This window comes from Danio rerio, chromosome 21 (genome assembly GCF_052040795.2).
Source record: "Danio rerio strain M-AB ecotype USA chromosome 21, GRCz13ab, whole genome shotgun sequence".
Lineage (NCBI taxonomy): Eukaryota > Metazoa > Chordata > Actinopteri > Cypriniformes > Danionidae > Danio > Danio rerio.
The window spans coordinates 26,665,529-26,680,608 of NC_141041.1; positions in this window are offsets into that span (position 1 = coordinate 26,665,529).

Sequence of the window (15,080 nt, forward strand, 5' to 3'; positions counted from 1 at the left end):
GTGAATGTGTTTAATTTAAGAAAAAAAATATATAATATGCCAGCATTAATATCAGGGTTTCACGTTTAGCATGAAGGTTTTGTTTAGATTTGCATATTGTCTTCAATAAATTACAAATAATTACACATTATTAAACAATTGATTAATGAGGTAACAATGTAAAATTATCTAATTACTATATATATATATATATATATATATATATATATATATATATATATATATATATATATATATAAACTCAAATATTTAAAATAATTAAATTGATTGGGTTGCATAAACTTAATTTTCTGAAACAGTTCTACTAACTCAAATAGTTTGAGTTTGTGTGACTTTTTATAGTTTTTGAGTGAATTGAGCTTATTATGTTTGATTAACTGAAACAACTTGCTCATTAAGTGCCACTTAGGAGAATAATTTAACTTTACTTACTTTTTGTTGTTTCAACATGCTGTCTGCGTATAACATCTGTAACCTTTCAAATTGCAATTTGCATACACAAACATTCTAACCAGAACAGCTGCTTTAATGTAAGCATTAAATAAAATATTCTATTATATTACATATCTAATATATATACAGTATTAAATGTAAAAAAAAAAAAAAGTCCATGGTTTTAACAGTAGAAGTCTGTAAAATTTACAGTGACGAAAACAGTCAAATGATTAACAGCTCAAAATGGACAAAATACAGAAAATTACTGTAACAGATCTAACCTTTGTTTTCGAGAAAGTAATCAGTGTCTGAAATCTCACAATAAACCCTCTTTATAGTCTCTAAATTTGTTGATTAGTTTAGTCCACTAAACAGAGTGAATGACCAAATGAGTGTATTCTGACACTGCTGAACACCTGCTGGTGACCAGCACAATCACTGAAGGAAAGAACAAGAAATAAAACTATACAGCAACAGTAACTGAATTAAAATAGAGAAATGAACAACTCCATTATTAATATCATTACCAGATTCACTGATTAAAGTTTGACTTCATTTCTGTCATATCTGCAAAAATGATTTGATAATTAACAGAGGTTTATGTTTTTTATTGATAACATTTAATTTGACCTCACCATCATGGAGATCAGAGGCGGCTTCAGCTGGGCTCATGATTATTAATGCTTCGGCCCCAATGTTTCTCTGGCTGTTATAACTGTGTTTTTTAAGCTCATCGGTTATGACTGCTAAACCCATAAGAAATTGTGTGTGTTAATTATCACAGATATAATTTAGGTATTTTATAATGTAAGTCATAAGAAAAATGTAAAATAATTTATTGTTAATTTGTTTGGGACAATGCTACAGCAGTTCATGGAGAGTCAACAATTATGTAAAAATTCATTCATTCATTCATTTTCTTGTCAGCTTAGTCCCTTTATTAATCCGGGGTCGCCACAGCGGAATGAACTGCCAACTTATCCAGCTAGTTTTTACGCAGCGGATGCCCTTCCAGCCACAACCCATCTCTGGGAAATTATGTAAAAATAAATAATAAAATTTGAATGCACAAAATGATGTGGCTCCAGCAGCACATTTAAAACACAGACATCAAGAGTCAGGGTGTGAACCTCAATCATAGTTGTTAAAAAAAATGCCGTTTATTCATGCTGCAATGCATGCTGGGTGCCAGCATAGTATAAAATTCCCAGCATGCATTGCAGCATGAATAAGTTATACAGCTTTATGCTCTTACAATTTCTTTCTTTGCCTTTAGTTTATGTTGTTGAGATTTAAATAATAATTGTTGATGTCTGTTTGTTACACTCCATCCTTGCATATTCATACTAAACTCTCCATACAAATACACATGCTCCATTCATATACTCATGATACACCATATACATGATATACATCACACAACATACTCCTGTCATGGTTTGGGATAGAACCCAGGTCTCTGGTGTGAGAGGTGAGTCACATTACCACTGAGCTACTGAGCCACACATGATACACTCCATCCTTACATATAGACAAGATACACTCCATCCATCCATACAATACATTTGATACATACGATACATACATATACATTATAAACTCCTGTAAGGGTCTGGGATAGAACCCGGGTCTCTGGTGTAAGTTACCACTGAGCTACTGAGCCACACATGGTACATTCCATCACAATAAATTATAAATTCACAATACACTTATAACATATACACATGATACTCTCCATACATATACACATACACATAATACACTCCATCCATAAATATGATACACTAAATACATGCATATACACATGATATACAGCGTGACTTCTGGTGGCGCTGCTCTGCTTTTGAAACCCATAACTAAAGATGTTTTGGTATGGTCTGATGATAATATTCAATCTTTAAAGGGCTGTTTTTATGCACTGATTGGGATGTATTCAATAATGAGAACTTAGATGGAACAACTGTACCAACAATGTATCCAAATTATAAAGTGCATATCACAAAAAAAAAAAGAACTGCATTAATAGGAAAAGTTGCATTTAAAAAGTATGACCGGGTTGAATTAAAAATCGTGCAGAAGGAATTAAATAATTTGCTCTGAGGTGCCAGATTAAAACAAAAATATTTTAGAAAATATTTTTTTATCAAGCCAATGCCAGAAGACTTTGGAGCTCAATCAAAAATATAGCAAATATGCAACCAGCTAGAAAGTTAGTGTCCACAACTGATGATAAACAAAAAGCAGAGAACCTAAATATTTTTTTCTTAAGGGTCGACACTCACAGTATAAATTCAGAAAGTGGAAAAGAAATAAACTCATTTTATATTAATGAATCAAGAGAAAGCAATTTGCCGATTGACTGTGATCAAGTTCAACTATTATTTAAGAAGATATGGCCAAAGAAATCAGCTGGTCCTGATGGTCTCTTGGGCTTCTTACTAAAGGTATGCGCAAAAGAACTGTCACCAGTGTGGTGTTCTCATTCACTCATTTTCTTGTCGCCTTAGTTCTTTATTAATCCAGGGTCGCCACAGCGGAATGAAACGCCAAATTATCCAGCAAGTTTTTATGCAGCATATGTCCTTCCAGCCGCAACCCAACGTAGGAATATCATCCACACAACTTCACACAGAAACGCCAACTGAGCCGAGGCTCGAACCACCGAACCAGCGACCTTCTTGCTATGAAGCAACAGCACTACCTACTGCACCACTGCTTCGCCCCGGTGTGGTGTTCCTTATTTAAAAAATCTATTGATTTGAAGGTAGTTTCAGCAATCTGAAAAAAATCTCTTATAATCCTGTGCCTGAAATTACCCGTCCTGTAGATAACAATGATTTTAGACCAATTGCTCTCATGTCAGTTGTAATGAAATGCTTCGAAAAGTATGTGGTGTCAGTGTTAAAAGAGAATATTACTATACTTGATCCACTTCAGTTATTACTAAATATACACTAAATATACCAAATTACTAAATATACACACGATAGATTCCATTCATACACACCTGATATATTCCATCTATACATAGACACATGATTCACTCCTTCCATACATAATCCTTACATAAACACATGTTACACTCCATACATGTGTAACAACACATGTTACACTCTATACATATACCCTTTATCCATACATGTACACATGATACACTTCATCTATACATATACGGTATATTCTATCCATATACACATAATGCATTCATACATAGACACATGATATATTCAATAGATCAATCAATACATATACACTTCATCCATACATGTACAGATACACTCCATACACATGATACATTTCTGGCCGGGTCTGGGATAGAACCTGGGTCTCTGGTGTTACAGGTGAGTCACAATACCACTAAGCCACAGAGCCACACATGAACCTCATTTCATTCATATACACTTCATCCATACATGTACACATGATACACTACATACACACGATAGATTCCATTCATAGACACATGATTCACTCCATCCATACACACGATACATTCCATCCATACATTTACACATGATACACTCCTTACATATACATATAAACATGATACAATCAACACATATACACTCCATCCATACATGGACATGATACACTCCATACATAAATATACACATGATACACTCCATACATATATACTTCATCCATACATGTACACACGATAAGCATGATACATTACATACATATACAAGTTACACTCCATACATACGATACATTCCATCCATATGCACATGATACATTCCATCCATACATATACACGATACACTCCTTACATATACATATATATATGATACAGTCAATACATACACACGTTACACTCCATACATATACACATAATACATTCAATACATATACACTTCATCCATATACACATAATACTTTCCATTCATATACACATGATATGTTTCATACACAGACAGATAGATTCCATTCATACACACGATACATTGCATCCATACATAGACACATGATATACTCCTTCTATTCACAATACATTCCTTACATATACATATATACTTCATCCAAACATGTACACATGATACATTACATATATGTTACACTCCATACATACATATACACATCTTACATACACATGATACAATCAATACATATACACAATATACTCCATCCATACACAGACACATGATACATTCCATCCATACATATTTACATTATAGATTCCATTCATGCACATATGATACATTCCATACATATACACACACAGACGATACATTCCTGTCAGGGTCTGGGATAACTCGGGTCTCTGGCGTGACAGGTGAGTCACATTACCACTCAGCCACAGAGCCACACATGATATACACCATCGATACACAGACACATGATACACTCATAGGGACTAGGGACACCGGCCCTCGCGGCCAAAAAACAGACCGGCCCACCGGGAATCCAGGCCTGCATTTCATATATTTACACATGATATACTCCATCCATACACAGACACATGATACAAACCATGCATACATATACACATGATAGATTCCATTCATACAAACGATACATTCCATTCATAGACACATGATATACTCCATCCATACATATGATACATTCCTTACATATACCCTTCATCCATACATGTACACCTATACATATAATCTATCCATATACACATGATACATTCCATACATAGACACATGATATATTTCATCCATACGATACATTCTTTACATATACACATGTAACAAACAATACATATACACTTCATCCATACATACATGTACACCTGATACACTCCATACATATACGCATATACTCTATACACATGATACATTTCTGTCCAGGTCTGGGATAGAACCCGGGTCTCTGGTGTTACAGGCAAGTTACATTACCACTCAGCCACACATGAACCTGATGCAGTCCATACATATACTTCATCCATACATGTACACAGAATACATTCATAGATACATGATACATTCCATCCATACATATAATACACTCCATACATATACACACGATAGATTCCATTCATAGACACATGATATACTCCATCCATACACAGACACATGATAGATTCCATTCATACACACGATACATTGCATCCATACATAGACGCATGATATACTCCGTCCATACACAGAAACATGATACAAACCATCCATACACAGACACATGATAGATTCCATTCATACAAACGATATATTCAATCCATACATATACACATGATAGATTCCATTCCAACCATACATATACACACGATACATATATAAATGATACACTCCATACATAAACACTTCATCCATACATGTACACGATACACTCCATCCAAATAAACATAATCCATACATATACACACGATACATTCCTTACATATACATATATAAATGATACACTCCATACATAAACACTTCATCCATACATGTACACGATACACTCCATGCATATACCCATGATACACTCCATACACATACACTTCATCCATACATGTACACGATACACTCCATCCAAATACACATCATCCATACATGTACACACGATACACATGATACATTCCATATATATGCACATGATACATTCCATCCATACACAGAGACATGATACACTCCAACCATACATATACACATGATACACTCCTTACATATACATGATACAATCAATACATACACACGTTACACTCCATACATATACACATGATATATTTCATATATTTACACATGATATACTCCATCCATACACAGACACATGATACAAACAATGTATACATATGCACATGATAGATTCCATTCATACAAACGATACATTCCATCCATAGACACATGATATACTCCATCCAAATGATATATTCCTTACATATACCCTTCATCCATACATGGACATATACGGTATACTCTATCCATATATACATGATACAATCCATACATATATAGACACATGATATACTCCATCCATACATATACACAATAGAGTCCATTCATACACACGATACATTCCATCCACACATACATAGACACATGATATACTCCATCCATACACACATGATATATTCCATCCATACACATGATACACGATAGATTCCATTTATACAAACGATACATTCCATCCATAGACACATGATATACTCCATCCATACACAATACATTCCTTGCATATACATATATAAATTATACTTTCTATCCATACACATATGATACAATCACTACATACATATACACAAGATACATTCCACACATATACACACACACTGCTGTCAGGGTCTGGGATAGAACCCTCTGGTGTGACAGGTGAGTCACATTACCACTCAGCCACAGAGCCACACATGATATACTCCATCGATACACAGACACATGATACACTCCATCCATACATATACACATGATAGATTCCATTCCAACCATACATATACACACAATACATTCCTTACATATACATATATAAATGATACACTCCATACATATACACTTCATCCATACATGTACACGATACACTCCATCCAAATAAACATCATCCATACATGTACACACGATACAGTCCATACATATGCACATGATACATTTCATCCATACACAGAGACATGGTGGAACTAGAGACACCGGCCCTCGCGGCCAAAAAACAGACCGGCCCACCGGGCCTGCATTTCATATATTTACACATGATATACTCTATCCATACACAGACACATGATACAAACCATGCATACATATACACATGATAGATTCCATTCATACAAACGATACATTCCATCCATAGACACATGATATACTCCATCCATACATATGATACATTCCTTACATATACCCTTCATCCATACATGTACACCTATACATATAATCTATCCATATACACATGATACATTCCATACATAGTGTAGCATGAAATTAGCTCATTTTATGAATATTAATAATCAACAATAACGGTTTATTCTTAATTATTAATATTCCGGCTTAAGCTTCAGTCAGTTTGGTCAAACAAACATATGATTGTAAATGATCATGCTCGCGCGACCGAGCGGATTCCCAGATTATGAATATTAATTATCAACAATAACGAATTATTATTAATCATTAATATTCCGGATCAATTTATTGTCAATTTGACCAAACGAACACAAGCAGAGCCGCCGCTCTTCCGAGCGGACACTGTAATCTATTCATTTAGAAAAAGGGAATTTAATTGCTACTTCTTGTGAAGTAGATTAATCATTCAAAAGTTTTAAACAACTTATAATAGCTAGGCAGGGGAATCTGTATTTCAGTGACATTTTCTCGTGAGGCAAACAATACAATTCATTTGATTATAATGGAATTTATTGACTAGTCAGACGTAACGAACAAACAAACGCACAAACATACATTAAACACAAAACAAAGGTAAACCACGTGGAGATATCGGGTCTATAGAACGTGTAACAGCAAAGAGAAATAGTAAAGCTAGAAAATATAGATTTCAGATTAAAGAGTGACAAAACGTTCAGTTCCACACGCACCATTAAGGACCACCAAGGTTATATAAAAAAACACCTTTTTGATAAAAGGGGCACAGCTTAATCCCATAACTAAAATCACCTGGTTTTTCATGTCTGGAGGTCTCTTTTATGCGTCTCTCTTCCGTCGTTATGAAAACTACTCTTGATGTCCTTTGATGCGTGGAGTTTGTAATGCAGTTCGGACGAACACGATCGCAAACTTTAAACTGAATTTACTTTGCCGGAAAATAAAGAAAACGTGGCGGGAAAAAGTCCATGCGGCTTAGGAAGCCACGTGTGGCCCGAAGGCCACCGACAATGATGTTCTTCTTTTGGGACGTTCTCTTTCTGCCCAGATGTTTGGGGGGAAGTGTGCTTATACCTGCGGGTCACGTGACAACCCGTACAGCATTCTGACCAATGATTTCAGGGGAAAGTTTGCGCGCGAACCCTTTCTTTGTCTCAAGGCTCCTCGTATGCAAATTTGAGCGTCCGCCTAAAGCATGCGGACAGGCATTTAATACAGGGCTTTAAAGAATAAAGCAATGCGAGTTATGGTCTCGATCTATGCATCATGTGTTGTAAAATGTCAGCAGAAACCCATCGGTACCAAACATGGGGGGGGGTTGAAAGTACATTAACATAATTTTTCATATCCTTACAATATTTATGCTTTACAAAGGCCTAAATAGAACATGCATACAGGTTATAAGAGAGGTTACACAGGTAAGAAAAGTCAGAAATGAGATACAAAGTTTACAAAGCATAACACATTGGTTTTGTGCCGGTTCTGGATTTGATGAGTTCATTTTCTTTCTGTCGGAACAGCCTCGTGGGGGTGTATGTGTGTGTGTGAGTGTATTTGGGCAGGAATGTCTTTGAAGTTTTCCTGCTTATCTATCCAGGCCCCCTGAACAACTTAAGCTGTCACGAAAATCCAGACTTCTTGGAGCCAGGAGTCGTAAAACCGTTCTGTCGGACCGTGATAAAATCAATAAGAAATTTTATCTGTGGACTGTACGCTACAATAGACACATGGGGCCTGTTTCAGAAAGGAGGTTAACTGAAAACTCAGAGTATTTTAACCCTGAAATGAGAGAAACTCTGGGTTTTCCGTTTCAAAATGGCAGGTTTGTTAAACTCGAGAAAGCAGGGTAAGTCAAAAGCCTGTTTCTGAAAGAAAGATAACTTTAACTTAGAGTCAGTTACTGTGGTAACTTACTCTGTGAATCTAACCTGGTCAGAAGCAGGTTTTTTTCTCTAAACTCAGAGTTTCTGTAGGTCTCCTCCCCTTTTTTAAAGATGAAGCGGTATTTCTCGCCTTAGCCTTACGTTTCCACCCACCTATTTTAATGCTTATTTTGGATACGTGCATAAAAACGATTGATGGAAACGTCATGATGCACATAACTTTTTAAAATATGCATAAAAACGCGCATAACTGAGTAGGATACACTTTTATTCGATAGAAAATTTGCGCATAAACTACGATGGAAACACTTTTACTGAACAAATTACAGTATGTACATTAAAAAAAGATCATGATCATATGATAATGAAAATGTGTGTAAATGAACAAACCAGCAGGCTGAGCACACTGTAACACGTCTTAAATATTGTTTTAGTCATTCTAAAATGACTTTACTGTTTCAGTATTAGTGTATATTAATTACCTCCGAACGTCTGGTGCGTGAGTCTCCGCGTCTCATGGCTTCAGACGCCCCCACATGTTCATTGTGTTTCAGCGTTGTCTTCTGACATCGAGGCGCAAGTACATTAATTAGGCTAAATAAAGAATTAATTGACGCAGCTTCTTCTACCACAGTAAATTCTGTTTTTACTGTTGATATTTGGTGCCAGTTTAATCAGAAAGTGACAATTTTTTTCTCTTTGACTCGTTGGATGGAATTTTATTCGCATCTTTTATGCAATATTCCAGTTTTGCACATACATTTATGTAATATATTTGGATGGAAACATAGCTATTGCCTACATTTTAGTCACACAGGGAAGAACTGTAGGAGAATGGCTTATCCTTTTTTAATAAATAATTAAATTAAATTTACCTTCGACATGCATGTAACTAGATTAATGGGATTATTATTCTTTCTAAAAATTATTTTTAGTACTGCTTACTTTCTAAATGTTATATTAACCTCTATCACTTGATCAATAAAAAAGGCAGACACAAGCGCACTGTTAAATCATTTAAAACTAATAAATGTATAAAAAAAAGTTTAGAAAAAAAATATAAACGTCACAAATTACATTACTTATTTTATTATACTTAAATATTTAAATACTTAAAAAGTGAAATTAGGCATTAACTTGAGCAGCTGTTTTCCCACGCTAACTGTCTCTTCTTCACTGATGGTTGCTTCTTTTCAAATATATATGCTCATATTTGCTATAACTTTGCATGAGAACATCAAGTTCAGCTGGAGAAAGAAATGGTGATCTCTTTTATAAGATGTTGCCATAGTCACTCGTAATGTCTGCGCTCTATTGATAATGCCTTTTTAAAGTCACGGTGTGTGCGCTTAACTCTGAGTTGGTCTACTCGAAGTTGATTGACCCAACTCAGATCAGCTGTTCTAAAACCGAAAACTCAGAGCTTTTAATCTCTAGGTAAATCAACTCAGAGTTCAAGTTTAAACACATATACACATGTAACAAACAATACATATACACTTCATCCATACCTGATACACTCCATACATATACACATACACTATACTCTATAAACATGATACATTTCTGTCCGGGTCTGGGATAGAACCCGGGTCTCTGGTGTTACAGCCAAGTTACATTACCACTCAGCCACAGAGCCACAAATGTCTGTACAGCCATACATGTACATGATACACTCCATGCATATACCCATGATACATTCCATACATATACACTTCATCCATACATGTACACGATACACTCCATCCAAATACACATCCTCCATACATATGCACATGATACATTCCATCCATACACAGAGACATGATACATTTCAACCATACATATACACATGATACACTCCTTACATATACATGATACAATCAATACATACACACGTTACACTCCATACATATACACATGATACATTTCATATATTTACACATGATATACTCCATCCATACACATACACATGATACAAACCATGCATACATATACACATGATAGATTCCATTCATACAAACGATACATTCCATCCATAGCACGTGATATACTCCATCCATACACAATACATTAGAGTCACATTACCACTCAGCCACAAATGATATACTCCATCGATACACAGACACATGATACACTCCATGCATACATACATACATACAAACGATAGATTCCATTCATACCCACGATACATTCCATCCATGGACACATGATATACTCCATCTATACACAATAGATTCCTTACATATACATATGATACTTTCTATCATACACATATGATACAATCACTACATACAAATACACATGATACATTCCACACATGACATATTACATATACACATGATACAATCAATACATATACACATGATACATTTCTGTCCGGGTCTGGGATAGAACCCGGGTCTCTGGTGTTACAGACGAGTCACATTACCACTCAGCCACAGAGCCACACATGAACCTAATGCAGTCCATACAGATACAGATATACAGATACATCGATATCTGTATATACAGATATCTGCAAACGATACATTACATCCATACATAAACACATGATATACTCCATCCATACACAATACATTCCTTGCATATACATATATAAATGATACTTTCTATCCATACACATATGATACAATCACTACATACATAAACACAAGATACATTCCACACATATACACACACACTGCTGTCAGGGTCTGGGATAGAACCCTCTGGTGTGACAGGTGAGTCACATTACCACTCAGCCACAGAGCCACACATGATATACTTCATCGATACACAGACACATGATACACTCCATCCATACATATACACATGATAGATTCCATTCCAACCATACATATACACACAATACATTCCTTACATATACATATATAAATGACACACTCCATACATATACACTTCATCCATACATGTACACGATACACTCCATCCAAATAAACATAATCCATACATGTACACACGATACAGTCCATACATATGCACATGATACATTTCATCCATACACAGAGACATGCTGGAACTAGAGACACCGGCCCTCGCGGCCAAAAAACAGACCGGCCCACCGGGCCTGCATTTCATATATTTACACATGATATACTCTATCCATACACAGGCACATGATACAAACCATGCATACATATACACATGATAGATTCCATTTATACAAACGATACATTCCATCCATAGACACATGATATACTCCATCCATACATATGATACATTCCTTACATATACCCTTCATCCATACATGTACACCTATACATATAATCTATCCATATACACATGATACATTCCATACATAGACACATGATATATTCACATATACCCTTCATCCATACATGTACCTATACGGTATACTCTATCCATATATACATGATACATTCCATACATATATAGACACATGATATACTCCATTCATACATATAAACGATAGAGTCCATTCATACACACGTTATATTCCATGCATACATATACACGATTTATACAAATGATACATTCCATCCATAGACACCTATGTAAGATTCCTTACATATACATATGATACTTTCTATCATACACATATGATACAATCCCTACATACAACTGATACATTCCACACATGATATATTCCATCCATACGATACATATACACATGACACAATCAATACATATACACTTCATCCATACATGTACACATGATACACTCCATACATATACAATATACTCTATACATATGATACAATGATGATTTCTGTCCGGGTCTGGGATAGAACCCGGGTCTCTGGTGTTACAGACGAGTCTCATTACCACTCAGCCACAGAGCCACACATGAAACTGATGCAGTCCATACATATACAGATACAGTCCATATATATATATACACATGATAGATTCCATTCATACACACATGATATACTCCATCGATACACAGACACATGATACACTCCATCCATACATATACACATGATAGATTCCATTCCAACCATACATATACACACAATACATTCCTTACATATACATATATAAATGATACACTCCATACATAAACACTTCATCCATACATGTACACGATACACTCCATCCAAATAAACATCATCCATCCATGTACACACGATACAGTCCATACATATGCACATGATACATTTCATCCATACACAGAGACATGCTGGAACTAGGAACACCGGCCCTCGCGGCCAAAAAACAGTCCTGCATTTCATATATTTACATCTGTATATCTGAATATATATCTGAATATATCTATCCATATACACATGATACATTCCATACATAGACATATGATATATTTCATCCATACGATACATTCTTTACATATACACATGTAACAAACAATAAATATACACTTCATCATTACCTGATACACTCCATACATATACGCATACAATGTACTCTATAAACATGATACATTTCTGTCCGGGTCTGGGATAGAACCCGGGTCTTTGGTGTTACAGGCAAGTTACATTACCTCTCAGCCAATGAGACACACATTGACGCACATCCATACATGTACACGATACACTCCATGCATATACACATCCTCCATACATGTACACATGATACATTCCATCCATACACAGAGACATGATACACTTCAACCATACATATACACATGATACACTCCTTACATATACATGATACAATCAATACATACACACGTTACACTCCATACATATGATACATTTCATATATTTACACATGATATACTACATCCATACACATGATACAAACCATGCATACATATACACATGATAGATTCCATTCATACAAACGATACATTCCATCCATAGTCACGTGATATACTCCATCCATACACAATACATTAGAGTCACATTACCACTCAGCCACAGAGCCACAAATGATATACTCCATCGATACACAGACACATGATACATTCCATGCATACATACATACATATAAACGAGAGATTCCATTCATACCCACGATACATTCCATCCATAGACACATGATATAATCCATCTATACACAATAGATTCCTTACATATACATATGATACTTTCTATCATACACATATGATACAATAACTACATACAAGTACACATGATACATTCCACACATGACATATTACATTCTTTACATATATACATGATACAATCAATACATATACACATGATACATTTCTGTCCGGGTCTGGGATAGAACCCGGGTCTCTGGTGTTACAGACGAGTCACATTACAACTCAGCCATAGAGCCACACATGAACCTAATGCAGTCCATACATATACAGATACAGTCCATGTACACATAATACATTCATAGATACATGCTACATTCCATCCATACATATACACTCCATATATATATACACATGATAGATTCCATTCATACACAGACACATGATACACTCCATCCATACACAGACACATGATACACTCCATGCATACATATAAACGATAGATTCCATTCATACAAACGATACATTCCATCCATACATAGACACATGATATACTCCATCCATACACAATACATTCCTTGCATATACATATATAAATGATACTTTCTATCCATACACATATGATACAATCACTACATACATATACACAAGATACATTCCACACATATACACACACACTGCTGTCAGGGTCTGGGATAGAACCCTCTGGTGTGACAGGTGAGTCACATTACCACTCAGCCACAGAGCCACACATGATATACTCCATCGATACACAGACACATGATACACTCCATCCATACATATACACATGATAGATTCCATTCCAACCATACATATACACACAATACATTCCTTACATATACATATATAAATGACACACTCCATACATATACACTTCATCCATACATGTACACGATACACTCCATGCATATACACATGATACACTCCATACATATACACTTCATCCATACATGTACACGATACACTCCATCCAAATAAATATCATCCATACATGTACACACGATACAGTCCATACATATGCACATGATACTGTAGGGTCCAGCCAGTTGGTCCAATGACGGTATCCAATGGTGGATGAAGGTTTACTGCATGTTCGGTCTTTCCAGTGCACAATGTTGATTTATA